The following is a 9,472-nucleotide window of genomic DNA, read 5'->3' as shown; positions in this document are numbered from 1 at the left end:
GATACCTCAGAGTTGTTTTGATTTGCATCTCTCTGATTATAAGAGATTTAGAGCACTTTTTCATGTGCTTATTAATAGTTTTGATTTCTTTGGCTGAGAACTGCCTGTTCATGTCCCTTGCCCATTTATCAATTGGAGAATGGCTTGATTTTTTTGTACAATTGATTTAGTTCTTTGTAAATTTGAGTAAATAAACCTTTGTCAGAGGTTTTTATGAAGATTGTTTCCCAATTTGTTGCTACCCTTCTGATTTTGGTTACATTGGTTTTGTTTGTACAAAAACTTTTTAATTTGATATATTCCAGAAAATATAAAATATCTCACTGAAAAAGTCACAGATTTGGAAAACAGAGGGAGAAGAGACAACCTCCGAATTATCAGTCTCCCAGAAAAACCAGAGATAAACAATAAACTCGATATTCTACAGGAGATTATAAAAGAAAATTGCCCCCATGTTCTGGAGCAAGGGGGCAAAATATAAATAGAAAGGGTTCATAGAACACCCTCTATACTAAATCCCCAAAAGACAGTCTCTAGGAATGTAATTGCCAAATTCAAGAGCTTCCAAGAAAAGGAGAAAATCCTACAAGGAGCCAAGAAGTGGAGCTTCAGATATAAGGGGGCTCCCATAAGGATCACACATGACCTAGTGGCTAACACACTAAGAGACCTGTGGCATATTCTTGAAGAGAAGGAAATAAAGTGGGAAATCTCCAATGAAAATAAAAATTCCCAGGAAAAGAATTAAGTAGATGCACTTTTTAGCTCTATCAACTCAAACTGGTGTTTCAGATTTTCAAGCATACTTTGCAATAATGTTTTCCCTGAAAGATGCTGAATGGTGTTGATTACAGAGTAAATATAAAGAAGTAAAACTTGGAGGGAAAACAATAGTGTATTTGCATATGAGAGAAAAAAATACTTCTCCTTGGTGTTTTGGGTCAAGAGAAAGAAGGGGGAAAAACAGGCTTATTCCCCCAATCTGACTTTAAATCTCCTGATTTGGAACTTACTGCCCTCCCTGTGAAAAACCTTTAGTAACAGCCTTCTAAACTAGAAGTCCATGATCAGCTTTAAATAAATCTGCTTGAAAATTAAAAAGTGTGGGGTTCTTTTCTCCATTCTGAAAAATAGCTATGGCAGGCTAGAAACACACACTTGGAGTGTGGAAAGGGATATGGGTGGAAAAATTTTTATATGTCATCCTCTATGGAAAAAGAATGTTTGGGTTTGGCAGGCTCTTGTGGTGGGTCTGGTCTTGGCAAGAGGAGGCTCCAAGCTTGGTGGATAACAGTGAGGAATGCTGACCAAGCAGATGGACAGGAAAAGCAGCAGGCAGCAGGCTGGGGCAGGAGCTCAGGCACACACCACCACAGGACCATTGTAGAGGGCAGCAACCAGGCAAACTTACTATCTTTACTATAAGGCTATCTGCTCTAAAAATTTTTTTTAGAGAATTCATAATCCCTTTGTGGTAAGCCAAATGTGTATTTTAAAATTAATATTCAACAACTACATATTATATTTTATAAAGTTGTATTAATAATAACTAAAACAAAAGAACTGCCTGACTTCAGCCTGGTCACAGGTCCAAGAGCAGAAGAGGGAGGAGTTACAGCCACTTAAATACAATCACAAATTGTGGTGATGCAGGAAAAGGGAATTTTGGGAAAAACTAAGGGACTTCTGGAGGATTAAGTTCAAAGGCTCAAAATCTCTATTTATACACTTCACTCTTCTGGACCTCTGCAATATTTGACATGTTGACCATCTCTTCCTGGATCATCTTTCCTCCTTCTACCTTCCTGACACTACTTTCCTTTTATTTTTTTTTGTTTTTTTGAAATTTTTATTTAATTAGTCAATTTAGAACACTGTTTCTTGGTTACAAGAATCATATTCTTTCCCTCCCCTACTCCCATCCCTTCCCATAGCTGATGAGCAATTCCACTGAATTTTACATGTGTCCTTGATCAGACCTTATGCTATTTCTTGAATGACATCCAGCCCACTCTTTCCTTCATATTCAATCCTCTGTCCAATTCATTTGCAAAGTATAATTTATGAAATTAGGTAGAGAAATTCATCTTACAAATAGGAATGGCATGAAAAATTTAGGAAATATGTGTTCTATGAAAGTACTGATATACCTATGTCAGACTATTTATCCCTTGAGAATGTAGGGTAGGAGGGGAGGGAATCTGAATTGCAAAATGTCAGAAAACAATTGTCAGAAATTATTTCTACATGTAATTAAAAATCAATAAAAAATGAAAGAAAAATTAATAATTTAATGAAACTTCAAAGCTAGGGAAAAAATTTGAAAAATCTGTAGAAATAGAAATAGCATGAAAGAAAATGAGCTCATGGAGAAAGGAATGCCTTAAACTAGATTTTTCAAAAAATAACTGTACGGCAAAGTACTCTACAAAGAATGATTTTTAAAATGTCTAATTTAAAAATAAAATTAGATTAGTTTAAGTAATAAAATGGAAGAAAAATATATATGATTCTAATAACTTTAAGTATGAGTAGATTAATTTGATAAAATGGAAGTCACAGCTTGAATGAAAAAAAACAAAGTCCTGAACTCTGTTGCTTATACGATATATATGTATGTATGCATAGTGTATATATAAAACTAATAGAAGGGGGCAGCTGGGTAGCTCAGTGGATTGAGAGCTAGCCCTAAAGGTGGGAGGTCCTGGGTTCAAATCTGGACTCAGATACTTCTCAGCTGTGTGATCCTGGGCAAGTCACTTGACCCCCATTGCCTAGCCCTTACCACTCTTCTGCCTCAGAGCCAATACACAGTACTGACTCCAAGACGGAAGGTAAGGGTTTTTAAAAAAAATAAAAATAAAAAATAAAATAAAATAAAACTAATAGAAATACAGAACAGAAAAAAGAGAGATTGAAACAAAATTTCATGCATTAAGTGAATTTAAACAACAACAACAACAACAACAACAACATCAACAACAACAACAACAGGAGTTGCAATCATGCTATTAGCCAAAAATCCCCACAGATTTCCAACAGAAGATAGAAGCAAGAAACTAAATTAGGGTGGAAGTAATTGAAGACAGCAAAACAATATCAAATTAAACTCATGTGTTCTAAGGGCCTTAGAAACTAAATTCATAAAAGAAGAACTGGATTAAAGAAAATCAGAGATAAATATATGCAATGAAATACAATTTACTTTAGTGTACCTGTTTCAGTTCTAGACAAATCTACCAGAAACTTAAACAAAAGGAATATACAGAATTCAGTAGGATATCCTTATCCTCTTAAGGATAATCCTATTATCCTATTAAAAACTTGGTAGCTAGGTGGGGCAGTGGATAAAGTGTGGGCCTGGAGTCAGGAAAACTCATCCTCTTAAATTCAAATCTGCCCTTAGATACTTACAAGCTGTGTGACCATGGACAAGCCACTTAATCTGTTTTGCCTCATCTATAAAATGAACTGGAGAAGGAAGTAGCAAACCACCCCAGTATCTTTGCCAAGAAAGCCCTAAATGGGGTCAGACCCAATTGAAGAGACTGAAAAAGATCAATAAAAATAATAAATAGAGTTGTATGCTACCAAAACTAGAAACCCAACAGAAATAGAATACCTTAAAAATATGAAATATCCAAAATAACAAAAGACCAATAGAGATTAAAATAATCCAAACTCAGAGAAAAGAATTACAATTAGCTGTAGAGGCACTACAAAAGAAAAACAAAAGTTATGTTCTTAATGAGTTCAGAAGGAAAAATAGATTGGAGAAAAACTCTATCAGATTGTTTAAAGATTAATGTGAGTAGGTCCCCAATGTTAAGAGAGTCAGGTACAGTCTTCCAGAGAGCAGAGGGTGAGGGGCACAGAGGCAACTAAGCCCATTTTTCACCTACCTCTCTCACCCCAACTACACATATTCATATACACTCGCTCGATGTGGGACCAAGATGGGAAACGGAACCAAAGAGGATTATAATTTTGTCTTCATGTTGGTGCTGATTGGGGAGTCCAGAGTGGGGAAGACCAACTTATAGTCAAGATTCACATGAAGTGAGTTTAGCCATAATAGTAGGACAACCATTGGGGTGGAATTCTCTACTCAAACTGTGCTGCTAGGAAGAGCTGCTGTCAAAGCCCAGATCTGGGACACCGCTGGGCTGGAACCATACCATGCCATCACTTCAGCATATTATCAAGGGGTAATTGGGGCCCTGCTGGTATTTGACCTAAACAAGCATCAGACCTATGCTGTGGTAGAGCACTGGCTGAAGGAGCTATATGGCCATGCAGAGGCTACTGTTGCCATCATGCTGGTGGGCAACAAGAGAGATCTGAGCCAGACCAGAGGAGTGCCCGCTGATGAGGCTCGAATGTTTGCTGAAAATAATGGACTCCTGTTTATTGAGACTTCTGATCTTGACTCCACTAAATTTTGAACTGGCCTTTGAAACTGTCCTCAAAGAGATCTTCACTAAAATGTCCAACCAGCAACAGAACAATTCCCATGCCAATGCAGTCACCCTAGGCAATGCCCAACCAGGGCAAGAGCTGGGGTCTGAGGAGAGGAAGGCTTGCTGTATCAGCCTCTGAAGCCAACTGTTTAACTGAGTGTCTTGGCCTGAAGCCTCTTCCATTTGGCCTGAATTTCTCATCATTCTCTCCACATAAGTCTCAGCCCTAAAAGATGACCCCTTCAGTTGTACTCTCACTAAGGAGAGAGAGAAGGGATGCAAATGCCTAGAAAGCCATTCCTAGTTGACTTGAGGGATCTGTGACTGATCACTTTCTTAGAGTTTAGGGGAGTTTCCATAACCTAATTTCATACACCCTTCTCCATTACTCCTATAGGTCCTTTCTCCTCCATACAAGATTCACTTGTTTCTGGAATATTTCTGTTCCCTTTGAGGTCACCTGGCCCTGAGCACTTTGCTCTCACCCACCCAGGGATCCAGGATTCTGCTGCCCATTTTTTTTTCTATGTTCTCCTGAGCCCTTCCAGCAGCACCCCCTCCTCCCATCCCTAAAGGTATGTAACAAGGAAAACCAAAACCAACCAAACAAAAAGATTAATGTATTTCACAATTTTTTTTCAAAAAATTGTAAAAAGGAATAACTCTACAGAACTCTTCTTAAATATAGCTTTTAATACCCAAACCAGGGAAAGATAACCATAGGAGGACTATATATACCATATCTTTAATGGATATTTATTTAAATTTTTAAATAAAATCCTCTTAAACATACTATAGAAATTCATCCAAGAAATAATTCATTATGATCATGTTTGATTTATACAAGAGATACAAAGATGATTCAACATTAGGGAAAAAGTCAATATAATTAGTCATATTAATGATTTTTTTGTGTGCAAGACTGCATGATTGTGAATATACATGATAATGGTTTTATCTATATTCTGAGTCCTAGTTTCCCATACAAAATCCCACTAAATCCAAATCCAAAAGTTAATTTTTGTGCTCTCTAGTGTCTATAATAGAGACTATACCACAAAGGAGGTAATATGGCACTATAGTGTCAGGTACCTAAAACTCAGTTGTACTTTCTTATGTTTAGGTATGAGGAGTTCACAACAAAAATGGCTGAACAGAAACCACAACAGAGAATGACCAACATATTACACCTGATGCTTGTTCCAAGATTGATAGCCCATACTATTAGGAAGCAGAAATGTCCTAGGCAAAGAAGGTTATCTGTGACCTTAGTTATTGGTTATGTTTCCAGTTGATAGACCATTTCAGATCCATGCAGACTCTCTTTAGATTTCTTTTGACCAAGGTCATTCATTAACCAGAAAAATTGCTAGTAATTAGAGATACACCACATTTGTACAGAAGAGAATTTCTCTGTGTGTGAAGTCAGTTGGTCCATAATGGAAATAAATTGTTTAATAATATCATCATTGATATTAATTACCTAGATTTATTAGTTTAGCAATGTAACAGAATATAGATTTAATAATAGCCCAAATAACAATATTTTACCTCCAGAAAAGAATGGATTATTGTTCCAGTGCAAATACTTAGAGAATTACAATCTTACAAAGATCAAGGAATATAAGACATTAATTATGGTTAAAGTCAATACACCAAGTACTGAGAAATCTTAAAAGGTGCCAAGTAGATTGCTTTATGGAGTTATATCAAGAATTTATACAAACAGAGAATTTCATACTAGGCAAGTTTTCCTTATTCACTTGAAGCAGTTAAAATAACAAAAGCCTTTTCCACTTTGGAAGAATACTGCTTCTGCTCCTAGGATTATCAGGAGAATAAAATATTAAAATGTAAAATCCAAGATCAGCATTGCAAAACCCCAGATCAGAACATGCATTGTTAGCCTTGCAAAATGCAAATATAAGTTTTCAAGAAACAAAGGATTTCAGTATATTTACTGCAAAGGAATACAAACAAACATAACTATACAAACATGAATAAAGATGTTTTTTAGACTATATATTATTATTTTAAATTTTATATTCATCATATTGATAATGACAGTTCCACCTAAAGCATTCCTTCAAAATCTGTCCTCAACTTCATGTTAATCCCTAAACTATATTGGCTGCTTAAATATTAAATTTTAGGAGCTATGATAGCTCATTTGAAAAACAAAGCAAAATTAAAGAGACTTATTTATCTAGATTTTGACAAATATTTATTCTTTTACTTGTAAATTATGAACCCCAATGTTTTTAGTGATTTCATGAATAGCTAAAAGGTAACTAAATATCAAAGGAGATTTTAAACTGTACTCCCTTGATCAGATCACAACTGGAGGAAGCTAGGTTTCCCACTGCATATAGAACTAGACTTGGACTAAGGAAGACCTTTATATTCAAATTCAGCTTAGATATTTCCTGGCTGCTGGACCCCAGAAAACTGTATATACCTTAGTTATGGCATCTATAAAATGAGAATAATAGTACCTATTCTCAGAGTTTTTGTAAGAATCAAATAATTTATTTTTTAAAATATAGAAAATACTTTGCAAGCATTAAAGGTTATTTTCATTATTCTTTTCTTATTATTCTTATTATTTTATTCTGCACATTGCCACATATTACTAGTGATCTTAGAAAACTGTGATATACAGAGGAAGATGACCAGTAGAATCAAGTGGCTTAGAGAAAATGGGATTCTTTAGTCCCAAGAAAAGTACACTGAACATAGTTGTGAGAACTGTGTCCAATATTATATTGTGGAATAGATGTTGCCATATCTTTTGTTTAGCTCTTGATATAAAACTCCAAAGTCATCAATAATTATAGAAGTGATCACAAGAACTGAGAGTAGTTTCTTGCATTAGTAGATTTCATGCGCTTTCCAATAGCACAGGTAACATTTATTTGATTCTTACTTCCCAAGTAAGAAATAAATTGAAAGCTGTGTTGGATGTATGTGTACTGGTAAGGTAGATAATGAAAAACCTATACTGAATGGACTTATTATTATTTATTATTATTATTATTATTATTAATGGTTGGATGCATTGTCTATGGCTAGTTGGATAGGGTGGCTTCTCACCAAACCCAGTTATCAAGATATCTCAGGCTCTGGGATGAGTGTATGGAGGACTATCCTGGATGTGGAATTCTGGATGGGACAACTTGGTCTCTGGAGATATCCATGGTCATGTTGTTCCAGGTAGGAAAAAAAAGGGACAGAGCACTATAGCCAAATTACATATATCAATTGTGATCAAAGTTAATATTTACTATACCCCAACATCCTAAATAGCATAAGTAGATGTTACTTAATATTCACAACACAGACACATATGGCAATGAAAAGGAAGGGAATTGGTCACATAGTGAAGGTAAACATAACATTTGGACAATGCAAGTGTTGTGCTGGTATTTAAGCAATATTAAAAATCAGAACAAGGCCTCTGTTGCTTTGGGTATGTTATCTATGGCAAGGTTATAAAAATATATGGACAAGAATCTCACAGATATTGAGGTTTCATTTTGTTTCCATCTATACCAGTATGAGAATCCATCCTGAAGAAATCACAGAAGTTATAAATAATATATTGAAAAGTTTGTCAACAAATCTTATCTATAAGAGGGCAGAAATATAGTAACATCCAGTAAAGATATTTCTGACACTTGTCTGGTGACTAGTTAGATTAACTCGTTAGTGAGACTCTAGTTCATTGTAAGTAAGAGCAATGTCACTAACATTCCTTGGACCAGTAAACTTTGTTTTGCTCTGTGGCTATAGACTGAACCCAGACCAATATGTTCCATTAGCTAAAAAGGAAACCTGGCTCAAAACATGCACATATAAAGACCTAAAACCTTTTTTCTAGAGGAAACTGACTGAATATATGTCTTCTACGCCAGAATTCAGTTGTACTCATTTGATGTTGTTTTACTAACTGGGGTATATGGGACCTTCAGGGAAATCTTATACTTCTGATGTAAGGGCTTGCTGAACCCTTTTCAGAGCAGCTTTTCTTCTTTGGTGTCTTACCTGCCCAGCTCATACCTGTGCCTCCAAGAAGCTTATGCATGCATAGTGGTGTCACTCGCTGGTAAACTGTCTTGTCAAATGAACTAAACCAGTTTGAGGGTAACCAATAGGCACTGGTGAATTGGGGGGTGTCTACCCAGGTATAGGAAGGCTTCCATCAGTGGAAAGGCTGGATAAGAACAATTTGTTCTAATAGCCATGAAGGATCTGGGATCAGGGGCTGTGGAGCCCTTTTAAGATTTGGTTAGGCATCGAAGAAGCCAAGGTCAGCCACTACATCCCAGTCCATCTTTGGTAATCTAGATTTTTGTGTTACTGGACTTCAACGACTCTGGAAGATAGACGAAGCTAAGGACTTTGTCCAATTCTGCCCCACTTTAATCCAATTCATGTGTGAGTCAAAAGAAGTTACCAGTGATGCTATTTTGATCCTCTTTGAGTACAAAAGTCAACAACCAGCTATCTGTCAATGTGATTTTGGTAAGAGGAAAGAGGGCTACTAGGGACTGTCCTATACAGAAGTGTAAAGTTTGTAAAACATACATGCTGTTGTCAACTTGAAATATAATTTTCTTTGTGCTTGCTTGACAGTCCTTACTTGTCAAAATTCTTTTTTTTTAAACCTTTACCTTCTGTCTTGGAGTTAATACCATGTATTGGCTCCAAGAGTGGTAAAGGAAACGGGGGTTAAGTGACTTGCACAGGATCACACAGCTGGGAAATGTCTGAGGCCAGATTTGATCTCCCATCTCTAGGCCTGACTCTCAATCCACTGAGCCACCCAGCTGCCCCCACTTGTCAGCATTCTTAAAGGGCCAATGTTCTCATGACTTACTATTCTTTCTCTTACTGCCACAAAAGGATTTTATAAACTGATCAACACTGACAAATGACTTTTATGTTGTCAGTATGCTGTAGTGGAAGTAGTGATGAATAGGGACCTAAGTTCAAATCCCAACTTTGTAACT

General features: G+C 36.2%; 1 pseudogene; it reads left to right on the top strand.

Moving 5' to 3' along the window:
• Positions 1-3,956: 3,956 nt before the first annotated feature.
• Positions 3,957-4,885, top strand: LOC100018845 (ras-related protein Rab-25-like; annotated as a pseudogene).
• Positions 4,886-9,472: the final 4,587 nt, after the last annotated feature.

The sequence above is a fragment of the Monodelphis domestica genome, chromosome 8, assembly GCF_027887165.1.
Source record: "Monodelphis domestica isolate mMonDom1 chromosome 8, mMonDom1.pri, whole genome shotgun sequence".
NCBI classification, from domain to species: domain Eukaryota; kingdom Metazoa; phylum Chordata; class Mammalia; order Didelphimorphia; family Didelphidae; genus Monodelphis; species Monodelphis domestica.
This window is presented reverse-complemented; position numbering and strand designations above follow the sequence as displayed.